Source organism: Zonotrichia leucophrys, chromosome 2, assembly GCF_028769735.1.
Source record: "Zonotrichia leucophrys gambelii isolate GWCS_2022_RI chromosome 2, RI_Zleu_2.0, whole genome shotgun sequence".
Taxonomy (NCBI): Eukaryota; Metazoa; Chordata; class Aves; order Passeriformes; family Passerellidae; genus Zonotrichia; species Zonotrichia leucophrys.
Window position 1 is genome coordinate 87,160,713 of NC_088171.1, and position 27,395 is coordinate 87,188,107.

General features: G+C 43.1%; 1 long non-coding RNA gene across 1 annotated transcript in view; it reads right to left on the bottom strand.

The window, feature by feature from the left end:
* Nucleotides 1-2,934: 2,934 nt before the first annotated feature.
* LOC135444240 (uncharacterized) overlaps nt 2,935-27,395 on the bottom strand; it is a 41,005-nt gene continuing 16,544 nt past the window's right edge. Inside the window, exons 2-4 of the long non-coding RNA XR_010439186.1 lie at nt 9,543-9,648; nt 3,569-3,707; nt 2,935-3,412 (exon numbers count right to left, since the gene is read on the bottom strand). This is a non-coding gene — a long non-coding RNA (uncharacterized LOC135444240). The remainder of the gene's footprint in view (nt 3,413-3,568; nt 3,708-9,542; nt 9,649-27,395) is intronic.

Sequence of the window (27,395 nt, forward strand, 5' to 3'; positions counted from 1 at the left end):
TCATCTAGACCAGCCCACATCCGGAGCCGTGCACGCACCAACCTCCAGCCTTGGCCTCAGGCTCCTGTAGGAGGCAGTTCTGGGGGTGGCACTGTGATCATAGTCACAAGAGTGACAGGGTTTACTGGAAGATTAATTTTTCTTTGCTCCAACTTCATTCACATCTCCATACAGAACCCGCCCCTCCACCAAATGACATTTTTAATGGTATGTGTCATATAAAACAACACGACTGGAAAAAGCATCTGCATGACATAGGGTTGCACCTTATAAATAATTTATTGTAGTTAAGCAAAAGCTAGGGGACAAACTTTGATTTTGTTTGCTAAAATATAATACCTGAAGTTGCTAATAAGTCACTAAGAGCTATTCAAGAGACTGCCTATTACAAGAAATGTTGCTAGGACCAGGACACTCAAGCAGTTTATGGCCATCTCATTAATCTGCTGAAAGGTGAAACGGGTCTAATGTTCTTGAAGCTTTGTGGGGTTTTGAGAAATCCAGACATGTATTTTAATATTTGGAAAATCCTGAGATCAGCAAGACTATCGTCTGCAGGATTTAACCACAACTTGGACCTACCTCTTAGCAAGACTAGAAGTCTTAAAACTGCTATTAAAAAACACCACCAACAAAATATCCCACCAAATAACCCCAACCAAGCAAACTAAAAGACCCAAAACAAAACACAATTTTTCTTTTAAAAATGTACACATAATAATGGGATTTGTGCTGTAAAACATTTGTCTTTAAATGACAGAGCAGAATATCATAATTCATGCTCTCTTCATAACCAAGCTAACTGGATGTGTCACAGTGATTTAAGTAACTTTCAGCTTTCTGCCCACTTGCCTGCAATGTGTGAGAGAGGGGAGAATATCTGAAAGGCTTTGCAAGACTCACGGGCTCACAAAGCTCTCCTCCTGCCTTCTAGATGCTCCTGTCACCCAGCTACCATCACATCTACCTCTCATGGTGGGATACTTTTTAAACACGAGTTATGTGGTTCAACAAAGAGGTGCTGCATGTACACACCAGTACCTGATGGTTTTTGCTGTCGGGCACAGTCTTCAAAGTTTAGCATTTCCTCTCTTGTTACTTGTCCTTCTACATTTGAAATTCAGGAAAAATGGGAAAGCAGGCCCAACTCTTCACAATATTTGAGATTTTTAATTGAGTGGGACATTGAAACAGCTCCAACGCTGTCAGCAGGGACTTCCAATAAAGACATAATAACACAATGACTTCCCTTTCGACGTAAGAATCAATCATGTCAAGCACTCAGATTTACACATCCCTTCATATGTACTAATCTACACCACCATAACTGCTTTACACATTTCTACTATTTACTTTGGCTTCCTACATCCTCTGTTAATCAAGTCTTATTTTTTCCATGACACAGGCAGCTGTCTTGAACTTTTCTAGAAGCTTATTACAACACACTCTCCTTTGGAAATCAAATCATGGATGCACAACTAATGCAATAGCTACAGTAGAGTCACTGCTCATTAAAAAGTGCAAATAGGTGGATTGTGCTGTGGGGTGCAGCAGTGCTGTGGCAGCAATACAACACTGCTCCAAAATGAGAGAAAAACCTGGAAATGTTAAAGCCATTTATGGCACTTATCTCCAACAAAGACACTAATTTCAGGTAATTGGAACAAAGAACACAGTGTACTTTACTCTTTTTTAATCTTTCTGCTTCTAGACTGGGCAAATTAACATTGTTTTCTTACCACAAACCTCTGGAGACATCATAGTTTAAGAATGTTTTTCTGAACTCTCACGCTAAAAAGCAATCAAGCAGCCACCGAGCTTTGCAAGAAGGGGGTGGCATCTTGGTTCATAAATCCACCTTAAAATAAGTTTTCCTGCAGGGAGCCAGGCTGGGTGAACTGAGGCTAGACAGAAGCGCTGCAAAATCTTCTCCCCTCCATCCAGAGCCAGCACAGCAGCTCACTGAAGCCAGTGTTTCACACACACCATACTGATGAGCTTAGATTAAAAGCCATACACTCCTCTTCAGCGTGCCTTATCATTATCTAAACCACCATATGCTGACAAGAAAAGTAGAGAGGCATGTTGTCCCCCTCTCCTCCTTCTCCATACAGGGGGAATGCTTCTATTGCAGAAAGCTGGCCTGATGCCTGCTGTCCTAGCCCAGTCCCACTACAGCAATGTGTGATGGAAGTTGCCCAAAACTTCAGTGACAGGAACCCTACCACAGAAAAAATGTATGTGCATGGCTAAGAGGGAGAGAAGCAGAAAAAGGAAAGAAACATGACTGTCATCCAATCTGCAACATATTTCTCTAGAGAAAAGCCATTTTTAAAATATATTAACCATTATATTTGATTTCCTTCTTTCCTTCTTTATTTTCTTCATGGTGGCTAAGTTTAGTGGAGCAAAGCTTTAGTTCGTTTCTGAGAAAGGAAGCAGAGGTTTGCTGCCTTGGCAGGGGCAGTGGAAGGGGGAAGAACCGAGAAAATACCCTTTGAACTTTTCCAGCAGGCTCACGCAGGACTGCCCGCCAAACCCACCCCGAGCCAAGAGGCTGCGGGGCTGATTCAGTGCTGCAACGCGTCTATCGGAACCTCCCAGAACACACGGATGCTGGGCTTGCTATCTGCCACACAGATAAGTTTCCGGGGAAAACCCGTCCCTTCCCCCCGCTTCCGTGCTTCCCGGCTGCCGTGGAGCGCAGTTCGGAGCCCTCGGCAGCGCCGAGCCCCAGGGCATTGCCCGCACAGCCCCGAGCCCCGGAGCAGCATTGTCCGCACAGCACCGAGCCCCCGGGCATTGCCCGCATCCCGGCCTGGCACAGCGAGCGCCCCGCTTCCCGCTCCAGGCACTGACACACCGCGACATTCCCCGCCGGCAGGGCACTCCAGGAAGCGAGCTGTTTTGGACACGGGCACAGTGACACACACACACGCACACACATACACGCAGGTGGCTCCATCTCTTGCGACACAGGGTCAGGCTTGCTGCAAAGGCTCCTGCTTTCCGCAGTTGTTCCTCTAGGGATCAGGAAACGGGGTGAAAAGCACACTCCTTGTTGGAATTGCATTCTCGTGAAGTTCACTCTGTGGGTGCAGCTCCCTGGTGTTTCTTGATAAACCACCCCAGGCCCCCCTAAACATTTTCTGGTAGCAAAATTCCATTTCTGTACTACATTTGGGGTACATTACAGCCCAGACTTGGAAGTCACTTTGTGGCTAACAGAGTACCTGTGCCCTGAAGTAGGAGCTCCCTGACTGAAAGATATGCTTGCCAAGATGTAGGGCACCTCTGGATGTGTGCAGTTTTGACTGTGAACTGTTTCCCAGCTGTTTTTATGTCTTGATTTTTGGTGTGGCACCATTTTTAACGTGTTTGCTGCCATCTTTTACTTGCTGGTATTTTCCACCTGTGGGAGAAAGTATCAATGTTTTAAAAATACTTGAGGGAAAACAGAAACTGAGCTCTCTCAGTAACAGGGGCTCTTTCCTTTTCTGGATGGTCTACACATGCTTCATTGCTTTTAGTAATTTTATTCTGAATAAAATTAAATGGAGACCCCTACCTGCCAGGCCTGAGGCAAGCAATTCATGGCTTGAATTGGCCACCACATGTCTGACACCGCTCGTAATAATGATTCTTCTTTGCCAGCACTTTTTGGTTAAGATGCAGGAAGGAGGTGCTCCAATTAATGGTGGCAAATGCTGTATGAAAAGGCAAATTTCAGACAGGGAAATAAAGCACAGTTCTTCCAAGTGGGGACCAAGTGAAGCAAGGCTGCAGAGCTCAGCCTCAGTGGTCGTTTCCCTCCTGTTTCCATCTGCAGGCTCTTTGGCCAACACGAGGGTGATTCACAACTTGGAGCTTGTGTCCCCTCACCCCCTGCCTCTTTTTCATCACTGGTCTGGCAGGGGAAAGGCTTCCCACATGATCCTTGAGCCAAATCCTGCTGGAACTGCAGTTGTCTCATGGTGGTTTCATCCCAAGTATCTTAGCTGCTATGCTACCTTCTGTAGCTAGGAACTGCTCTCATTTTCTGTTTTCTTAGTGGAATACATCTCTTGATAGGCACAGTGAATCTGAGACTGGGAGAGGATTATGGCCTGAGGAACAAAAAATCCAGTATTGCACAATTGGTTCACATATTTTCTAAATATTTCATTTGTAATGCCCTCCTGGAGTTAAAGCAAATCCACTGCCAAGTACAGTAACTGAAGTCTTCAGTACGGGTAATTTGTTGTGCTTGATACTTCTGACCACAAATGGATAACATTTCTTACAGTCTTTTCTGATGACCATGTGGTGAAGAGGTTCAATAAAATAATTTTTTTGCCTACGGCTTGCTGAATGGTACCAACATCTCCAAGAGTTTTTGTTCAGGATTCAAAAATGCTGTGTGACTGGTCGCTGCTGTTAAACAATATGGTTTCTATTCCCTACCCAGATTCTTACAGAGGCCAGGACTATCTGGAAAATATTAAAAGCCTCTGAAAGGAGGGAGAGAGTAAACTTTAGAAAATTCAGCACGCTTCCCTCCTCTTGCAAAAAAAAGTGCCTCATATAAACCTGGACATGTGCAGTTCAGACTTGAAAATACCCACCTTCTTCCTGTGCTTGCAGATACACCTTCCAAGATGATGTTTTATTAAAGACATCTACTCCAAGTCCTTCCTTGTACATGTATACCTTGAATTTTTTATTGCAAAATGTGCAAACAGGTGAATTTACTGCTTTGAGATATAAATGCCAACTTGAAGGTTCACAGAGATGCTTACTTTCATATGGCACATACTTCAAACTGCTTTACACATTTACTGGTTCTCTGAATGGGGTTGTCTGCTTTATATCATGGTGTGGCTGGCTAAGTACAGCATTTCAGGTGTGTAAGGGGCACAAGAGGGTCCAGGAGCCTTCTTGGTTGCTGGGAACTTCAGACCTCACCTAGCTCAAAGTTCTCTCCTTGACTTTTTGCTACCACAAAGAACAACGATGAGATGGAAGCAACTGAGCCCCTTTGATGTGGTGTCCAGACAGAAGTCTCCAAACTGGTGAAAAAAGTCAAACAGGGGCAGACTGTTGTGTCCTGTCAGAGGTTTCTGTCTTCTGTGTTTTTCTGCCAAAGAATGTGTGTTTAAAGCTTGTAGGCAGAGAACCTCTCTTTCTCCTCTATCACCCATCTCTTTATCCTGCTTTTGTGCACCCTGATACTCAGGCTAACAAGTTTTAAAACACATCCTAAGATGTATCCATTAGATAACAAGATTAACACCCAAATTCAAGCAGTAGCAAAGTCAATGAACTAAGCTGTCAGCCTGTCCCAAAAACCTTATCAAAACAAACTGTTTGCTGTCTGTGGCTGGAGGCAACTTTATATTTAATCTTGTAATGCAAGCTCTGTGACTTCTTCTAGAGACTGCCTGGATAACTCCCCGCTTCCAGTCGGGTGTTATTTCTAAATCTACCAGTCAATTAACAAAGGCAAAACAAAACAAAAAACAATCCCAAAAAACAAATGAAAAAACAAATAAATCCAAAGGAAAACAAAAATACACCTATATTTTGATTGTTAAAGCCTGTAGTCTGGATCTATGACTGGTGAATATGTTGTTTATTAAGCTCAAAGCAGTAACTACTTTGCTTTCAAGCAATTTCATAAAATCATTAAGGCTGGAAAAGATCTCCAAGATGATAAAGTCCAACCTTTGACTGAGCACCACATAAACTATATCACAAAGTGCCACATCTCCTTGTTTCCTGAATACCTCCAGGGACTCCACCATTTCCCTGGGGAGCCTGTTCCAATACTTAGCCACTCTTTCAGTGAGGAAATTTTCTCCAACCAGACCATTGTGTGGTATAAAAAGATTTGCAAATTTCTGCAGTGTGTGTGCAGCAGCCAGCATTGCTGTATTGGATAGTTTTCTGTAGCTTCACAGAACAGATAAGGAGCAGTTCATTTTGATAAAGCCTCTAGAAACATGGTATTGTCGTTACTGGTCTTTAAATGGTAGCTGGCTCTGAGTGCTGACTATCTATAGCAACACTGCATCAAGCTCAGTGAATATGGATAAAGTTTAAAAGTCCATGTTTCATTTATTTAAACTTGCATAAGCATACTTAAAATATAAGCCATCCCTAGCTTTGTATTTTTTATCTTGAAGCATATTTAGGCTTCAAATAAATATTTTCCTCAAGATACACAGGCTGCTGCAGAACATCAGCTGTAAGGATTATACATACAAGCCCTCAAAAAGTGAAGCAAATAACAAATGAGAAATATGCAGTGCTGAGAGTCAAGTACTGAAAAATAACCTCAATAAACCTTGCTTTACATAACCAGCTGTTGGGAAAGCATATCATATGTTGAAAAGAGATTGAATAACAAAACCTGAATCCTGTCTGCCTTTGCTACTTATACAGGTAATCTTCTGGGGAGCTCAGTCTACTTAAATACTGTGTTATATAAATGAAACTGGAAGTTTAAACGCCCTACATGACTTTCACAACCTCTACAATATTTTTAATGCTTTCTCAGATAAATCATTTGGTCAAGCTAGAATATTATATCATCAAAAATTACATATTCCAAACAAAGATTTGGTTAAAAACCCAAACAAAATCTCTTCTGTATATCAGATAACAGAGCACATAAATTAAACTCTTTGAAAATCATGAAAGAAGGAGAAACTAGGAAGCATGCATATTATCTGTGCCATAAATTCAGTGACAATACAACATGTGGTATGAATGGAATCTATTATCAAAATGCATTTCCTGGGCACCAAAGCAGAAAATGTGTTATCATTTGCTGGAAGCAGTGTAAATAAATATCTTCCAAAGATTAAAACAATCTACAAGAGGACCTTCCTGTGTCTAATGGGACTATGTGTTTAACAATTTTTCTTTCTTCATATTGGTGTTTGAACTGGGTCACATACATTCCTCTTAAGGTGACAGTTTAGAGCCTGTTTATAGACACTCATCCTGTCTACAACATCTTGTTTCAATTAAAATTTGATCTTGAAACAGACAGAAGGATGGAAGTAGGGGGACACTGTTGTAGCAGCTACTGATGATCTATTAAAAGTTTTTTCTGCCATTTGAATGGAAGGCTTACAGGAACACACCAGCACTAAAACACTGCCCTGAAAACCTGCAAAACCTCCCTCTGTGACAGAAGGACAGTCCCAGTTGCATCGACCATTTCCACTGGCACTACATGCTACCCTGAGCCTTTTTTGAAACAAGCTTTTGCTCTGCAGGCCCTGTTGTTCACATGCCTTTTGCCTTTTTTTGCCTTTTTATCCACTTCCCTGGGTTTTTCAGAGTGTGAGACCATTGTCTAGTTTAGAACAAGCTTTTGCATTTCAGACTTTTATTTATCAAAGGTCTTTGTAGATTTCTGTTTCAAATGTGCTTCTGGGATGCAGGTAGGCTCCTCTGAGCGTCACTGATCTCGGGAATCCTCGCTAGTCTGGGATATTTCATCTACTCCTGCAACTCCAGTTCATGTTTCCCAGTCACGGTGAACTCAACCTTCCCAACAATACTGCCACTTCTCCTTTCCATGGGTCTCCTCCCTGATCTGTTACCTCTGGCTGTCTCCCAAGTCCCCTGGGTCCCCCTTGAGGAGGACTGAGATCTCACATTTCAGTCTGGCTGAGACCAACACATGTGGACATGAGCAGGGTCAGGGATGAGATAACACAGGAGGAGGAAAATTGATAGAAACATCAAAAGGCCTAAAAAGATGACCTATACATTTACAGCTATGGCACCCCCTTGTAAGAGAAAACACCTTCAGGTTGCATATGGCACAGTTCACACTTTAAAATAGTTGTGCTCTTTTGAAAAAGGCAGGGAGATCTGCCTTGGGGCATCTGGAACCTCCCTCTGATCGAACTCCATTTCCACACAAGCAGACAGTACTTTAATATCTGGTGACCCTCTGCCCTCTCAAGTGAGGCTGAAATCAGCCAGCTGGTTCAAAACCTGCTGGAGAAATGGTGGAGAAAACTTGCACAGTACAAATGTAAAATAAAACCCTCAACACTGCTGCTGTCAGTGCCTTCACCAAGCATTGGCAGTGGGGAGCGAGGGGATTTGGGAGCACTGTCCTGAGCTGCTGAGCACAAGCCTGGTATCAAAGCCACAGCTCGCACCTCATGACAGCAGGCACTCAGAGCTGCCAAAACACACAATACGCATTTCATACCAGGCCTGAAGAATGGAGAGACATTTGAGCATCTCTACTGTCACTCCTGGTACCTCTGCTGGCCCAGGCCCCACATCTCTCCTTGCCTTGTGCTGCCCTCCAAGGCCACAGCAGCCCCCAGCTGACCTCACAGCTCCTGCATCACCCCATATGTGTGGGGTCTCACCATCCCAAGCCTCCTTGGCAATTGCACTGATCCCATGCTGGCCCAAGTGCTCTTGTCTCCTCCTTCTGCCTCTTACATTACCCCAGACTGCGGTATCCCCTCCTGCATGCACACACACACTCTCACATTTCCTTCCTCCATTTTTCTCTCTCTGAAGTTAGACAATTTTAATGTTTTTTGTTAATTGCTTTTGAATAACAGCCTTTCTGGATAACAAAAGGTTTCCCAGAGTACTGGTTTCTTTGGAAATGTTCCCATGGCCAGCTACAAGCTGAAATAATAACAGTAATAGGAAAATTTCCACATAAGTATACAAGACTTTTTTTTCAATGACTGGTGAAAAAGGTTGTGGATTCTTTTTGGTTGTTTGGGGATTGGGGTTGGTTTGTTTTTTGACGTTTTCAAGCAGGTTTTTCCCTCCAGCCTCCCAGTTCCCCGCTCCTGCCAGGACAAGGGCACAAAGCAGAGTCTTGTTGCAATTTGCTTCTAGAGAGGGAGAGGCAGTGACCTTGTTTACCGAGAGCAACCTCAGTGCGTATGAGCAACTGAGCTGTGTGGAGAGGCTGCCTGCCTTGGCTGCCATTCCTGCCTTGTTAAAGACCACAGGAAATGATGGACATTTCTAAACCGGAAAAATTTGCATGCAGGCTTGGACTAACCACAAGAAAATAAAGTACATGGCAAGAATCACAAGGCTCAGGCAGAAGAGGAAAAGCTGACAACTTTTGATTCATGTGCTGTTAGAGGTTATGATGCTGCCATCTAACACCATGGAAATAAAGCCACTCTTTTGAACACTAAGCAGGTAGCTGCTTCAGCAAAAAAATGCAGGGTTTGCTCTTTTCCATGTATTTGTGTGTGAGGTGGTGGTGAGGTTGGGCTGCTTTTAAAGAGACAGTGACACAGGGTGGGAGAGGGCCAACTCGTATGCAGAGCCTACAATCCCTCCCTTGCTTTCCTGGAGCCAAACCATCTGGAGCACAAGCCTGCTAAAGTCTGCCTTGGTCTGGCTTCCATCTCCCTGAACTTCTGGAGTTTTAATGTCCCCTTCCTCCTTTATAAAGTGAGGGTCCCACAGGCAGGGGTACAGAGCCAGCAATCCCATTACAGTCAATGGGAGTGGGTGAAAGACAAACAACCACATGGATGCAATCCTACCTTTTTGCCTTTTGCTCTGATAGCCACAAACTTGAAGATTTTCCTTTCAGTTGGTTCTTCTCAGCTTGTCCTGTCTTTCTCTGTTATGCTCCAGTTCTACAGACTTCTTAAAAATAATAAAGAAAAGAAAAATAATTTAAAAGTTGTTGTAAAGGGAGGCACACCATCTCATTTCCATGCAGGATTTTTCTTACAGCATGCACATGTTTGTTAACTACTAAAATATCACAAAGAGTACAACCATCTCATATGTTGTGTTGGCAGAAAGAGAGGAAAAGCATTTCAAATCTTAGCTTCCACCAGTGACTGGCACACTTAGGGGCTTGGCAAAGAAAGGAACTATTGAACAACCTTCTGCCAGTGCAGAGATTTCCCCTGAGCTGGCACTGGCATGACTGTGCTGGGGGTTGTCTACACATGGGGCTGCCAGGAAAGAGGGGAGAAATCATAGAAGGAAAGGACCTTAAGGATTATCTAGTTCCATTCCCTTGCCATGGACAGAGACGCCTTCCACTGGACCAGGCTGTTCAGAGGGAGGAAGGTTTTGCTCATCACCTTCATACCAGTGATTCCATGCACGCACAGGGTGGAGAAAGATAAAGCAGAGAAGCACTGTGGAACTTGGTTCTTTACAAATTTCCACAGGGCTGAAGGGCTTCATGAAGGTTTCCCAGCATACTGCCACATATGGGTACCAGAAAGAAAGTTTCTGTGTCCTCTACCAAATTTTTCTCGTGACCAATTATCTTAAATCACAGAGGGCATTAAAAGGAAAGAAGAAAGGAGCTCAAAGGTAAAAAAAGGACAGGAATACTTGCAAGATGAGAGAGAGAGCACACTGGCAAGCAACAGCTGTTACCAAATAAGCCCAAAAGGCTGCAGCTGCTCATTTTTCTCTAGGTTTAAAGCAACAGCTTGCAGGAAGGCTGCTGGAGCTTTGCAGGGGGCCAAAGAGCCAGGCAGGGATCATCAGCTATTTTCAGTGTGAAATATCAGCACAAGCAAAAAAGCCAGAAGATATAGAACGGTTTGGGTCAGAAAGGACCTTAAACATCATCTAGTTCCAACTCCCTAACCCCAGGCAGAAACACCTTCCATTAGATCAGGTTGTTCAGGGCTTCATCAGCCTGGCCTTGAACACTTCCAAAGACGGGACATCTACAGCTCCTCTGGGCAACCTGTTCTAGTGCTGTGCCTCACAGGGTTTTTACTCCTTTCCAAAAGTGCTTTCTGTGTTCAGTGATAGCCTTGGTCTGCCTGCTAAGTAAAACTTCCATGAGGTTTGTGAAGCTGCCTATCTTGATTCCATCTACAGTAAAAAAAATGCAGCAGACTTCCCTGTGAGTCAGGTGAAAATATGGTTTCTAAAATGCGGATCCATACGAAGAGCATTTTGAGACTAAGCCTGTTGTTGAGAGGATTTTCCATTTCCTTGGACATCCAGAGTTTGCACTAGCTAAAACAAGATACAAACAGCTTGCTGTGAGGCCACAGTGCTTGCTTGACACCCACTGGCTGGGTGTGCATCCAGACTTGATGCTGGCAGAATGGTAAGACACAGGAGGATCACTTGTGTCTTACCAGCACCTGCTGCTGGGAATTGTGTTAGAACAGCATCCAAAAAGCTCTCAGTAAGAAATTCCTCTCCCATAACTACTGACCTGTGTTGTCTCTGCTTATTCTGGTACAAACTGGGTGTGGATAGACAGACAGAGATGCCACAGACCTTGGTGCTGGTTTTACAGCAGACTATAAACACAGACATCAGGGTCTGTATTCCCTAAGGTACTCAGGCATCTTGTACACACCACAGCCACTGGGGTCAGCTTCCCATCTGCTACATGTCCCTATTCCCATAGGGGCTTTGTCCTTTCAGATCCCAAAACTCAGGGAGTGGATATCAATGTGTATCTTACCCTGAGTATCATTTACAGTAAAGGTAGGTTCTCAAGGTATGAACAGGGTGGTGAAAATTGGAGGGAAGAGTCAATTGAAATTACAAATAATTGTGACCCTGAGATTATAAGCATACAGCTGCTGGGAAAAAAAAGCTTTATTCATTTTGAGATAGAAAAAATAAACAGAAAGATCAATACACTTTCCCTCTGTGCTGCACATACCCAGATGAAAATATTTAAAATGCATGTCTCTGCCTCCTGTGCAAATTTAACAAAGCATAAATGGACTGTGCTCTTCTACTACTCTGAGGCCATGGAGGAGGGATGAAGTAGTGCCAGACACCAAAATGGGTGAAGTAGCCACTTCAGCTCTGCAGCACAAAGCAGTGTGAGACAACCACCAGCCATGTGTAAGCACCCATCACTGGCTCCTGCCTGAGTCAAATTCCAGCATGCAGAGAGCACAGAGGGACAGGCTGCTGCTGCAGATGGATCTGCACAATGGAGGTGCACACTCATTGCAAGGCAGGGAAATGCTGATCAGACCTGGAGATGAGGCGAGATCAAGAGCAGAGAGGGACTTCTGCATAATGATCTTCCTCATTGTAGGATTTTGCCCTTAATCTCCCCCCCTTGCCAAGAGAAGCTACAACCAACTCAAGTTATTTAAGTAGGGGCTGTCTACGTGCTGTCAGCAAACTGTTTGAAGTTCTTGCTATTGAGGGATAAGCAGCTTTTATGCAGAAAAACCTGGCACTTTTAAATTTTAAAAATTCAGACATCACACAAGGAAGTCTTTAAAAGCTGCCACTGATAGAGATTTTGTGTAAAGAACAACTGCTTTTCCCTCAAACAGCAGGGAGGTAAAGAAATGGCACTCTCCTCTCCTAGTGTGCTGAAAGCAGCTATGGGCTAAACCTGTCAATTTAAAACAGAAACTGAATGTAAATGCAAGAATCCAAAAATTTGTTGGATGGCATGCATATATTAAAAAATGTTGTCAATAATTTCTACTAATTATTATTGTACATGGAAGGTAATGAGTGCTCAGCCCTCTGAGACTGAGTTACTGAATTGTCTCAACTTTGGACATCCACACAACAGTGTGTTATTCACCATTGGTTACAGGCAGCTGGAAGAGTGCCACAGTACAGATAACCCTGGCCAGCTTTCCTGCACACTCTCAAACATGTGGGGAGTAAGCAGTGCCTTACTAGAAATCAGTCCTTTATTAGTCTGGGGAAAGCCCAAATCTTTTCATGGACACACATGAATCATGTTCCACCTGTGGGCCGTATACCTGTCCTACTGTTTAATTTACTGCACTTTCACTTAGTATCAACACTGTTCACTTATTGCAAACAGGAAAATTGAGTCAGGAAGTTTGGGAACTTCTTTTGTGTCACAGATTAAAAAAATACTTGAAACAGCACATCAGTTCCTGTATTGAACAATAGACTAATAAATTCTAGTATTGCATGTGCTATATAGTAAAATTTAACAATCCCTTATTCTTTAGATTAAGTGTCTCCTCACACAAAGGACACCCTGAAGTGCTCAGCAACAATATTTTTATCATCTATCCAGGTTCTTATATGGCTCCCATCACTGCAGCACCTGCTTTTATGTTAGCTGTGAAATACAGAGCCATAGAATCTATTATGGAATCAGAACCAGGAAACATTGTTTGTCCAACTACTATATAAGTCAACAAAGGAAACTCAACTAGAATTCCAATGAGCTCTGAGCTCTTTTTATGATGCTGGATCAGTTGACTTTTACTTCATTGATCACAAATTGCTATTGTTAAGATTAGGTATAAGAATCATCTGGAAGAAAGTCACCATTTAGTGAGACCTCATTTTACAGAGAAGGAGGGAAGAGTGTGATTCCCATTTCTTCTCTTAAAAACCCCTCAAAACAGAGAATATTTGTCTTGCTGTCGACCATCAATTGTTATGAGTCACTCCTAACTTTTCTTCTGAAAAAACACAGGGAAGGAGAAATGAGAAGTGCACACAAGAAAGTAAGTGCACGTACATCCCATCTGTTATGACCTGCCTCTCAGAACAAAATGGTATTATCTCCTCAGGGAAGGACCACTTCATTTTGCTCCCACAGTCATTAACATCTTCAGAAAGTAAATACACGAGACAGCATTGGGCATTGTTTTGTACTCTGCAGGGATATGATTGATGGTACAAGACTGTGGAAGAATCAAGACTGTGAGCAGATAAAGCTTTCATATGCCCCTTTCTCTTGTGAATGTGGTGCACTTTAGTAATGAACATGCTCGGGTTTTCTAATCTCAGACAAAACCAGGAGTTTTACTTCTGAGGAATCATTCATGCGAACAGGATGAAGCAGCCAATGTGTGGGGCTGAGGTGCAGCTCTGCACCTGCAGCACAGCAGAACTGCTGCAGAGAGTGGAACTACACAGGGATTGTGTGGAAAGTACCCTCAGAGCTGAGAACAAAGTGGATGAGAGGTGACGTGGGGTGGTGGTGTCCCTTTGGCAACAGCAAGATGTAGGGAGCAGTATGTGCCAGAGGAAAGGGAGGTTGGGAGTAAAATGGACATGTAAATTCAGCCTGGGAACACTGATTGCCTAGAGAAGAACAGCTGCCATGCATATGGAGATGCATTAAGATTTCCCCTAGGAAAGATTCTCCAGGAATCCCAGCAACAGACAGGCTGCAGCAGTCAACCATCTGACCAGCAGGTCAATGGAATCACAGAAGTTCTCCTCCCAGATTCACCTCACTCAGCCATGATCAGCATGACTTTGTCAAGGATCAGTCTTGGCTTTCATGAGTGTCTCAGACAAATTCTTACTCTGCAAAACACAGGAAGTCTAGGCAGCAAGACAGAGAAAGAGCCACCCACCAGAGCAAGTGTGAGGTCTGGGCTTCACAGGAGGTGCTTAGCAGGGAACTTCATGACAGGTCAGAAAACCTGCAGAAGCAAACATGGGGCTTGAGACAGAAACAGTGTTTGTACTGTGAGTGCTGGATTTAGGTCTGTGTTTCAGACAAGACACCTCTCATATGCTGTAGCTAGCTCTAGGGCGACCAGCCTATACATGAAATCTGTCTTACTTGATTAAAATACAGGCCAGAATCTTCTTAGTTCACCCACTGAAATGTCAAGGAGCAAGTGGAAAAGATGAAGTTCCTTCATAGGAAAGATATCACTCTGACAGTGTCACTTCACAAAGATGTCAGAATGAGACAGGGAAAACACCTGCAGTGGTGTCTGTTCTCTGTTTCTGAGGCAGGAGAGAGAGGAGAGAGGGCTGACAGATGATGCCATTTTGAAAGCAGCTTTTCTGTGTCTGAGTTACCAGGCCACCCATGGGTGTAGGTGATGCTGACAGACATTGCCCAAGGGTGAAGCCAGGGATGGAGGCACAGGCTCTGCAGCACCCAGAATCACCCAGAATGAATCGCTCAGGGTGGGTGAGCATGACAGAAGTCCAGACCCACTGTGACTGTCAGAGATCCCTTGTCTAGGGAATTGGGTCCCACCTGTGCTCCAGGGCTATGGAGGGTCGCAGTCCTGCACAGGCAGGGGGACAAGCCACAGTTTATATAGGGCTAAAAATTAACACTTGCTATTCCTTAGCCTGTAATGAGGCTGTATTGCGGCACCCTAAGTGGCTGGAGGGGTGACTTCCTCTAAGGCCCTGGTGCTCACCCTGTCTAACCCCAGTTCTGACATGGCAGCTTCTGGGTGGGAGCTTTGGGGAGGGAGAGGCTGGGGAATTCCATCTCCACTGCAAGGTGACTGCATGGTGGAGAGGAAGAAGCACATGGGGGTGAGAGTCATGGGACTTCAGGGACTCTGAAGCTTGTATGGTTTGGGTCACTGCTTCTAGAGAAGAGCCTGTTTCAGAAGCAGTGACATGACCTCCCTCCTGCCCTTCACTGGCTCTGGGCACTCTCTCAGCCACACCTGCTGGGAACTCTCTTTTTCTGACCACAGGTCTCAGCCTGTGTGACAGAGAGAACAAGTGATAGAAGTTTCTATTTCTTCCAGAGTTTGGCTCAGAAAGAAAAAAGAAATTAGAATCCCTGGGTGTCTCTTCTGTCCTCTGATGCTGGCACCTCTCCTCCCTGGAGAATTCAGGGAGAGAAAAAAAGATCAAAATAGTCTGGCTAAGCCTGTGTGTCTTTTTACCGCAAACACCTTCTGTTCTGGCCTTTGCAGTTGCTTTCACAGCTGGAAAGGGAATATTTTTTTACCTTAAATAAAAAGAAAAAAATGGCTGGACTGTTTTCAGAGTGCTCTAGGGAGCTTCAGGAAGCCACATGAAACTAAAATGCTCTCCATCACACCTCTGGCACCTCTCCACAGCTCCCTGGGTGTCACTGTGAATTAAGTTATGTTGGCTACACCTACAATTTTTTGCAGGACATAACTCATCAAAGGTAAACACATGGAAAAAACCTCTGACTTTGGTAGTAATTAATGGAGACATCTTGATGGCAAAACCACATGTTCTTCCCTCAGGCCTGGCCTGAGGCATTCTGCCTTAGTGTGCCTGCACCTTGCTCCAAATTTTGAGGTGACCCTTGAAAGACGTCTTCTACTGCCTGCCTCAAAGGCTGGATGAGAAGGTCTAAGGGGAGGCTGAAACCTGTTACAGCTGAGATTCTGCTTTCAGAGCAGATGTCAGGTCCAGAGCCCTACAAGGACACAGGCAGGAGGGAACAGAAAGTGTGTGCCCGCTCTCTATAAAACACTCCTCAGCTATCTAACACTTCCCTTGATGTCCTCCCACCACAACAGCCAATCCCTCCAGTAAGCTGGGTGACCAGTGTGGTCCTTCCAGCCAGTTTCTCCTCATTGGCTCTTCCCATGAAGAGCCCAGCTCCTTCATCTGCCTTCCTTCAGAGAAGTTCTTTGGGAAGTTTTCTTCCCTTGCTGGCACCCCCACTGGCAGTGACTCAGGGTGAAAGCCATCCCAGCGCCCACATGGAAGCACAGCCAAGACTAAACGCTGCAGCCAAGGGCTCTGAAGAATTCATGTGGCTTATTCCTGAGGAAAGGTGAGGCAGGGAGAGATGTGGCCATGGCTGCTCTCTTTCCATGTGGATATTCAAATAGAGAAAGTTTCCTTCCCTATGCAGATGTGCAGACAGGGTGGTTAACACGGCTTTCATTTAGACAGGGCTGGAGGACTGAAAAGTTTACATTTTCTCCCTCTTTTCATTACATTATTTTTAATAGACAAGTGTTTAATGTACTGGGACTGACCCTGACCTTACACCAGGTACAACTTGGACTTTACTGATGTGTATCTCTATTTATACTGGAAGAAGAAAAAACAGAATCACTCTCTTCTCGTAGCAGCACTACAAAGATGAGAAGAAAAAGGACTGTGAGTTGCTTTAAGACTAAGTTGTCATAGCAGCATAATTACATTTGAGTCTACTTTGTACAAAAGCAGACTGCCAGAACCTCATTTTGGAGGGAGAATTGCTGTCAGGAGAAAAGGGGAGGGCTGTGCTGTTCCCACTAAATTGTGTTAGACAGCAAACAGCAAACTGGATCTGCATCTCCCTACAAATGAACCTCCTTGTATGAAACCTAGCAGGCCATTTTCATCTGTTGTGAATTCAGAAAGAGATCACATGAAACATTTCTTCATGGAGTTTGAGGGGAGTATATCAAATTTTAAACTGCAGAGCATAACAATCTATTAATTATAGATGCAAGTAGTGTTTTCCAGAGGTTACATTGTCACTGAATTAAAATTTAAACAATGATGAATTGGTGAGATAAGTAACTGTTGAATAAATCATTTCAGTAATCATGTAAATGATGGCTTCCCTAACCATCAGCTTACAATCCCTGTTTTAGATGCTCTGATTGTGTAAAAAAGTCCCAAACAGAATATCCAGAAAAAGACAAATTAAACCAAAATGCACCCTGATTGCTTATTCTCTGGAATGCATATAGGCTGGCTGCTCAGTGCAGGTTTTCATGGCATATCTCAAAGTGAGATTTCTCATGGATGCCAGCTCTGGCAATTTTGTCCCCCTCTTTGCATCTTGGCAAAGTATCCTAAGGAGAGACATTTTCCCACTGTAACATGGCCATATTGACACATGTTACATGCACGGCGTTTCTTGGAGGTGAGGAGAAATCAGGTCAGACTGGCTTTACTGCACACATCTCCAGTGAGCATCTCAAAACCCTCTGTCTGGGGTGGAGGCTGCAGGCAGCGTGTCCCCTTTTCTTCTGGGAGCCTCCTGCACTGGTAACCCTGAGTCAGCAGTGCAGGACAATGGATACTTGCTGCTGTCAGAGCAATTCCTTTCAACAACTTTAAAATCACAGTCACAGAATCATAGAAAGGACCTTAAAGATTAACTAGTTCCAACCCCTCTGCCAAAGGTAGGGATGCCACCCAACGGAGCAGGTTTCTCAAAGTCCCACCCAGCTTGGCCTTGAGCACTTTCAGGGATGGTGCATCAACAGCTTGTCTAGGAAACCTGTTCTAGTGTCTAACCATGCTCACAGTAAAGAATTTCTTCCTAACATCCAATCTAAACCAAATCTCTTTCAGTTTGAAGCCATTCTCCCTTGTCCTAGCACTGCATGACCTTGCTAAAAATTCCTCTCCATCTCTCTTTATACTCCCTCTAGGTACTGAAGATGCCATGGGGTCTTGACAGAACCTTCTTTTCTCCTGCCTAAACAACCTCAGCTCTCTCAGCCTGTCTGCATAGGACACGAGTTCCCTCACTATGATCATCATCTTGGCCCTCCTCTGGACTCATTCAGAGTTTATGTTTTGTATGAATAATTTGAAAATTGTCTTTTTTATAAAGAAACAGAAAATAAGCGACATAAAACAAAAAATGAAACATGCTCCAGATGGCACAAGATTACTAACCAGAAAAAAGCAGACACACAATTTCTGCAACAACCTTGAGCAGAAGAAAGCAAAACTATACAGACAAAGTCTGAAATTGAAGGTCAAAGAAGTAAAAGAAGGGAGGCTATGTCAGCAGTAAAGCAGAAAGAATATATTTGCTAGCAGAGAAATTATTATAGCTAACCAAAACTTTCATCCAGAGTAAAACAAAATTCCTCAGTAACCTTTTTTTTCCCTTCATTTGACACTATGATTTCTTTTTCAGAATATAAAGACTTTTTTTGGTTGATGGTTTGTATAACCTTTCTGCTTTGCTAGTGAGGAAAATCTTTATCATGAAAAAAGGTGTAATTGATGTGGTGTCTGCAAACAGCACCTATCATATGCTGAAATAGTATTTCTGAATCATAAGCAGCTTCATTCATCTCCAGAAGACATTTGTGCTGAAGCTTCACTGTGACCATCTAAGTGTCAACATCATTAAAAATTTTGCAGCCGCCTAAAGTTTACTTTCAAGAGAGGAGAAGTGTCCTACCCATCTTTCTTCTTACATTGATGGCTGCATCTATATTTCTGAACAGTCAATATTGCCTGTGCTATTTTTTATTTTTGTGGTAAACACTAGATAAAATGAAAATGCTATTAGTTTTCTCTTGAATTTACCAGTCTGGCAAAATACCCTGACTCACTTTCCAGGTAAACATTCACATTAAAATACCTCTTATGGACTCCTACATTTTTATTCTTGTCATTTTACAGTCATTAACATTATCTACCTCTGAGGTAAACTTCTTTTTCTTAGGAGTGACATTCAAAAAAAACTTCAAAAGTTTCGTTTGGTTGGTGGGTTTGGTTTTTTACAAAACATGGAGCTGGAGCTTCCTGATTGTTAGGGTGGATGTTGTGCTGGGGTGGAGTAGGCTGATACTAAAAGGACAACACCAGCACCCAGCACAGCTATCAAAAGAAGACAATTGGTTCCTTTTTCAAAAATTCTGCAAGCCCAAGTTCTAAGCTAGGGCCGATGGAAACCTTGGAATGTCCTTGGGGAATCAAGACTGTGAGGAGACCCACACTGCAGTCCAGTGCTGCCCCACAGAGCCCGGGGGCAGAGGGGAGGTTGTGGAACCACATCAGACCTTCATGCCAGATACAAACTCCTCTTTCAGTCAAACCATTTGCTCCCGTCTCTAGTAAGGATTCTTCCTATACCCTCCATATGTTTTCTAAACCTTTATCTGATCACCTTCTTTCTCTTTCCCATCTGTTTTGCAGCATAAGAAATCACACTGAAACCAACAGCTGTGTGCTCAAGCAAGAAATAGCAGCTGCCCATCACATCCTGGGGACAGCAGGAAAGCCACTGTGTGAACACAGCTGGGAGCCACAGTGTGGCCTCCCCCCTTGCAGGAGTCCTAATACACCCAATTCCCCAATCCCACAGCTGCAATTCCCATGACGTAACAGGGAGACAAGGAGAGGGTATTTAGAGCTCTTAATTGACATCACCACCTCCCTGTTTGCATCCAGAGCTGCTCTGAAGACCTGGTGTCTGAGCACGTAACTATTTATTATTGGTCTCTCAAAGAGATCTGTGTCTGCTCACAGAGCTGCTGCAGGAGGGTCCTCGCTCGTCCTGGGATGAGCTAGAGATGTCACAATGCCCTACTTTCCCCTGCAGCCTACATCAGCTCAACCCACATGTCTTCAGGTTCACTTTGTCCTCTTCTCTAATGATCTCATTCTTGCCCCTGCCCTGTGCTCTGCCTCTAACTGTACTTTCTCAGCAGCTCAGCAGATCAAATTCAGAATCTGGTTCACCTGGGAGAAAAATGCATTATGTTCCCCTGTTTATTCTCCAGCTGGATCCGTTTCCCAATGTGGTCCACTGGATGGACACAGAAATACTTCTTCTAGCCTGAGCATAGGGCTACTATGGGGTCAGGAGCAAGCAGCTGGGGGTCAGGGATATGTTTCAAGACAGATCAGCTCCTTTAACCAGATCTCAAGATGTATATCCCTGCATCAGTGCCTGCCCAGTGGAAGAAGCAGGAATAAGGGGCAGAGGAAGAGGAGTCTGGCAGGAACTTGGTCTTGGATTGATTTAATTAAACCAACTTCAATTACTAAGGGAAAAGAAAAAGAAGAGACCAGTTGCTTACATTTATTCTATTTTCTAGGAAAATCACTTAAAAAATTGGGTAGCTGGACACCCTCCAATGATCATGACCTTGTAAATCTTTTCTTTTTTTTTTTACTGTCGCTTTGTCAGACCTGATAAACATCCCAAGGCTTGCCTATCTTTCCCTTTTATTTTACTGGATGTAAAAGAAGAGGCTATACCTTTATGCAAAGCTGGTCTCTGTGTTAGTATTCACACTGATCAAGAACACAATGAGCCCACTTATTTCTGTAGGCAGAGTGGCAGTTCCTGGCTTAAGGAATTCAGGACCTAAACAAACTCTTAGGGAGGAGGTCAGGAAAATTATTTTGAATATCAGATTCCAGAGAACAGCAACTGCAATTGAAGTCATAGCCCAAAAATTGCCAGAGTACCATCCAAAACTGTAATGGATCATCTTTTAACCAATTTAAAGACAGGGAGATGTCATTAAATTTAATGTCGTTTAGTTTGACAGAAGATCACTATGTCAGGGCTACCTAAGGTTTGCTACTGCTGCTGCAGTGACCCATGGCATGGGACTGGCAGAGAGAAAGCACCCTAAACCTAATCCTAACCCAAAGAAAGCAGTCTCCCCAACACTGATCATTAATGGGTCTCAAACTGGGAGAAATTAGTGGAGCAATGGCCAGAGCTTTCTTAGAGACCCAGAAAAAACTGATCCTTTTTTGTTGCAACCTTGAATTAGATCTTGAAGCAACTAAAGTACACCCAGTTTACCAAATGACCTCAATTAGTGTAGCTAATTCTGAGCCTCATGGGTTTTTCCAAGTCAAGCACACTGCAACATCTGCTTGCAATAAAATCAGATGACAGTGCTTCTACACATTCAGCGGAAGATGCCCACTCCTTTAAATAGGAGCCCTCCCATCCATTAAATAGAGTGTAACTTCTGACTTGCTTCCTCCAGATACCAGTGGATGTAACTTGGAGGGTTTGAGATCTGAAACAAAAGAGGCTAAAGATGATCTTTTAATATCCCATTCTATTGGAAGTGGGGATCTTGGATACAATGTCTGATTACTCAGGTGGGTAAAATGTGGGCAAAAGTGCATGGAAATACGTGCCCTACTCCACAACAGACAAACCCACCCACACAGCGGTGAGAAAGGATTTGAGTGCATGAGTGGAGCATGGTTATTACCAGGCAGCTTCAGCCTGCCTGATGCTGAGTTAACATGCCATTTTCCCTGTGCTGTCAAAGCCTTTGTCACGGTAATAGCCTGTTTCCTCTTTTTGTTAATATCTCTGTCAAGTGAATGAAGCAGCAGAATTGAAAGTGCCGTGGTGTGTGATAGCACCATTCTGCTCAGGCTGCACTGGCAGCCTGCTGTGTTTTGATTAACTGGATGTTCCTCTAAAATTTGTATGAAATTATTTTTCCATGGAAGCACAGGGTGATGAAAGGAATAAGTGGAGGGAGCTGGAGGCTGGTTGTCTGGTCACTCAGGAGCAGGCAGGGCTGATCAGGCTGCACCTGCCTGCATCTGCTCCTGTGCCTTGCCCGTGACCTGAGGTCTGGTGAGGAGAAACTACTCTTGTCCTCACAAGACTCCTACAGTTTCTACTCAGCTCTCCCAAGAAGTCTGTCAATAAATGCAAATTGTGACCTGAGGTACATGGATGGTAATTTGGAATGAAACCCTTAAAGTCTTGAAGCACAAAATCTTGAGATATCTGGCAAGCATACTCAGTATATCAGCCTGTATGTACAGACACTGTCATTCCCACCACACATAAACACCACAGTGCGGGAGGGAAGACGTGCTGACTTTCAGTTCTGCAAATTTCTCAGTGACCCCAGATCTTGCTGAGGTCCTACAGCACAATGTTGCTGGCGTGGCATGGCTGGCGTGCTTCTCCCGCCAGTAAAATCAGCAAGGATTTTGCTAGTTCAGGGCTTGGATTTCCTTGCATGTCTGGTTGGGCTTTGCAACCCCCACCAAAAAAACCCCACTTCACTTTGCCTGCTCTTGGCCTCTGTAACTGAATGGGACAAAACTGATGAGCAGGGAGTTCTAATTTTTATTTCCTTGGGCACTTCACCACTCTGGAAACAGGGATCCAGAATCCAGGATCCATCCCATTTCTAAGATTAAGCACAATTCACAGGCAAGGTGCACTGAATCTGAAAGTCTGGTGTAGAAACTGCTGGTGTGTAAGACCAAGGTGTTACTTGCTGCAGCTCAGAGAAATGGACAGAATAATCCAAACTGACACATTTTCATTCTGATTTAGCACCAGTGCAAATGACACAGGATGTAAGATAGCCAGGACTCAGGCATTCCTGTTGTTGATCTCTGGTTTTACTGCCTCACTGAAGCTGTGGAGGGCTTTTGTGTTACAATCTGATCAGTTTTCTGCTCAGAATTCAGGAGTAAAACAGTTCTGACCTGTGCAACGTCCATTTAATTTTTTTTTACTTGCATCTACAGACTTTGTAACACCATTGCTCTGCAATCAATTCAGATTCTTGGTATGAATTGGTATGAAATTGGTATGAAATTAACGTTTCCACCACTTGCAAACTCAACCTCATGTTTCACAAAATATTCCAGATTTTTTAATGAGTTGGTTTGACTTTTCAATCTGCATGCTTATTATAAATATTTCAGAATATGTAATGTATTAACAAAAATATTATTCAAAATGCAAACTTGGAATTGTACTTGTGATTATGCCTCTCTCACTCTTCTTTCCCCTTACTTACTACACATGCTTGGTATTCTCTCTACTGCCGCAGCTTTGTAAGACATAAGAAGTTTGAGACATGGGTTTTGTTTTAGTAACTTGAAGATATATATTTATATTAAAAACAATTTAGAGGACTGGGGAAAAACCAGTGAAACCTGCTGTCTGACTACCTCAAGAAAGTGTGTCACTACTCCACATAGACAACTTCCAGCTCTCCTGTCTAGGGCCAGTCCTCCCACGTCCCACGCTCCTCCCCAGGCAGAGGACTGAACATGTCTTAGACCTCTGCAACTCACCATAATAGGAAAAATTACTTTATTTTGTCACCAATTCCCATTCAATTACCTAACTCAATTCAAAGGAAATCATGCCTGCTAAAAACTTCATATCCTTCCTATCTATAGCAGAAATTGCAAGTTGTTGCTCTGTATGAGGTTTGACTACTGCTAACTTGCATTAAGCAAGCACTGACAGCTGGTTTTGATTTTCTTTGGAGGTATTTTTTTTTTGTGTTGTTGTGTTGTTATTTTGGTTTTTCTTCCTTTTTTTTTAAATAATAGACAACAAATATTGGCATGGGATGGAAAAGCAGGATGCTGTTTATATGACACATTGTACTCTAAGGACTTTTACCAGAATATTGAGACATACATCCTGGCAAAAGACCATGCCTGGAAATGCAGCCATTTCCAAGTCAGATAATACTGTGCATTTAAGCCCAATCATTACTGTAATGCTTGCAAACCACTGTTTTTTACTAAAGATCAAGTGGACAAAGATAGAAATGAAAGGAGTATTGAACAAGGCTGCAATACAATAGCACAAATAGCTCATGGCTCTGGAAGACACAAGAACTACAGGTGTGTCAGAAATTAAGTAAGACAAATAAAATGTGTGAAAGGAGAACTTGCAAATATCAAATCCAACAGAGGTGCACCAGAGGAGAAAAAGAAAGAAATGTTTACAAGGAATGGACTGTTTTTCATTTCAAAACAGCAGATAATTGTGCTGGATAAGAGGAAACAAAAAAAACTTATGGGAAAGATGTGGGAAAATGACAAAGGAAGTTTTGCAAGAGGAAACTGCCTTGGCAGGGAATGTGGATAGGATAATGTGTGTCTATGGAATATAATAGTTAAGTGCCATAAAGCATTCACTGCTTGTGGCCAAAAGCAGCAAACCTGCATGGCTGGGCTACAGCACGACTGGGAATTTTGGGTCACAGCAGGAAACACCACACATGGTATTTTGTTAGGCTGCTGCAGTGTTTTGCAAACATGGAAAGAGGGGGGATTGTAGATATGAAAAGGCAAGGCAGGTTGTTGCATTTGTTTATATTGAAAATAAATAACGCTTGAAAATATGACCGAGTCAGTGAAGAATACGAAACACAATCCTCTATTTGTTATTTAGCAAGTAGGAAGCAGAGGGAGGTAAAATCCATGCAACAAATGCACACAAGAGCTTTCAAAATTCCCCTCAATCCACAGAAATTCTTTCAAGAGATCATGCTAGTATTGTTCTAAGACCAGCTTGCTTCAAAGTCCAGCAAAAATAGGCAGGTTTTCATAAAAATAACAACAGCTTCTGCCCAAGACCAGGCACAGCACACACCTCAGGAAGAAACACTGCCTAGCCTGATGCCAAAGGAGCTCAGTGGTAGAAAGCCTCTGGCAGTGCACTGTATCACTAAATGAAACCAGAACACCCTGAAGGACAGCAAAGCCCTGTCAATTGCCCACTCCCTGGCCTTCAGCATTGCATTGTTTTAAGAACATAATTCTCAGGTTATTTCTTCTGGTGTCACTGTAGCTTTTCCTAATCTCAAAAAGTTAGTCTGTCTGACCTCCAAGTGGCAGAGCTGTGATAATCTCAGGATATAAGTGAGGTAAAACTCACAGAGAGAGATAATATCTTTTATTAGTCTAACCACCAGAGCTGAAGAAATCTGCCAAGTGTGGACAGAGCTTACATTCATTAGAAGCAGATACAGTGATTTCCAGCTTTGTGTGCTTCAGGAATGCTGAGACTGCAGTTTATATGGGTCATATGCAGGCAGGCCAGCTCAGGCATCACACCCAACCTAGCTAATTCCTTGTGGAGCCTCTGCAGCCAAGTTTGAATGGCTAGACTGCTGCAGATCCTAGGCTGGGTAGGTTAAGCCCAAACTGTGTGCTTTGCATTCTGGGAATGGATACTTGTGTTGTCATTTTACTGCGGGGGTTCCATACTGTTGTCTCCTTATCACTAAAGTTTCATACCTTCTTGGTGTTTCTCATGAGCAGCTCCTCAGAGCACTGACCCTTTCTTCTTCACAAAGCAGCCAACTGACTGCAGACCACTTCTCATCCAGCCACCCCACTCTTTTATAGCACTCTTCTCCTCATTGAATATAGCTGTGGCTGTTAAAGTCAGGCCTGTTCCTAATCTTTGATAATTGGCCCAACTGCAACTCCTTGGGGGTGAGATTACTTTCTACACTATCTTTATTTTCTTATATTCTATCCCACTCCATACTTGGGCACTTTTGTCCCAGAAGAGCAGCAACAGCCCCGTGCAGTGATGGGGTCCTGCCTGGCCCAGACTCCCCCTGTCCCTGACCCAACCATCAGCAGGACTGAATCAAGACTGGGGCAGGGGTTCATTTTAGCAAGGCTGCTTCTCTGAACTCATTCAGCTACTTCATTTATTTCTTCCTTTCATTTGCACACCCTCCAAAAGCACTATAAATGTACTCATCACATTTCACAACACTCAGCAGATCGGAACAGGACGAGGCTGGAAGCTCAGGTTGCAGTGATCTCTTTTCCCAGAGGATGAGCATGGTGGAGGCTCTCTAAAAGTTACCTCTTGAGATGAACCATTAAGAGATTAGAACTTACTAGATGAATAAAAAGCTACAAGTTTTTATTAATAGGAGCCTTTGAAAAAGTCCAGAGCTAGGTTTTAAGTCAAAACCAAGAGATACTAGCAACATTTTGCTTTGGTTTCTTTTAGATATTTTTGACTTTGAGGTAATGATAATGATATGACTGCTGTGTGATATGTTCTCTTTATAGTTTCATTATCTGAAATCCATAGACTTTCATCCTTCTCAACACCTTTTGTTGCAAATATATGTATACAAACTTGCATATATTTATACATATAAAGTAAAGCATATTTCAAGAAAAAACTCATAATATTACACAAAGAGATGAGACCTGAGAGACTTTTGACACTGAAGGTTTCACCCTGTCCTTTGAAGTACCAGCTTTAAGGGGTGAATTGCCATCTTTCTTTATCTTTAAATTAGAAAGTGCAGGTAAGCTTTAAGGTCTGGCTGCCTAGAACTATCTCCGGTACTCCAGGGAAAATTATTTCCTTCAGGCATGCAAATTATATACCTGAAATCACATCTCTCATATATTAACTTGATGATAGGCCAGGATCTTTGTACTATGATCACATAAAAAAGGATGAAGAATTTCTCACAAAAAAAGCACTTGAGCAGTAATCATATATTTGAAAGCAGAAAATGAAAGTGCTCAGTGTTACAAGCTTCAAGAAAAGACTGAATCCTCTGTTTAAGATCCATTACACCAATAAATGATTAAATTGTCCTCAGACTATGGGAAGCATAGTAGCTGCAGTTTACAGTAGAGAAGTCTCACCCACATAATTGCAATGGAGTAGAAGCAAAAGAGGGGTGCACTATATTCAGGACAATGGGACCACTTTAATTTTCCTTTATAAAAACTTAGTTTTACAGAGGCCAGCCTAAGGAGCAGATGTGTTGGTTATGGCTCTCACTCTGTGAAATTGAGAGCACCCTCCAGATTGTGAGAGCAAAAAAAGACACTGCAGGGCCTTCTCCCAGCTCATGGAGCTTTTTGTGCAGCAGGTACATGGAGCTTGTAGGTGTCTTGCTATCGATTACTTTTGCTCCTCCTCAATGCAGGCAGAGTCAGCTGCAGTCAGTCAGAAAAAGTGTAGCTTTAACTTTTTGGAAATCCTGGCCTTTGGGGGATATCAGGATGAGCAAATTTTAAAATCAAAAATAGAATTAAGGTCAACCCACTGAAAGCATGCATACACACACACACACACACAGAGAAATATATATACACACACATACATACACACACACACACACATATATTTCTATAGCCTCAGGATAGACAAGGCATAGCTCTTTTTTAATTCCTTCCCT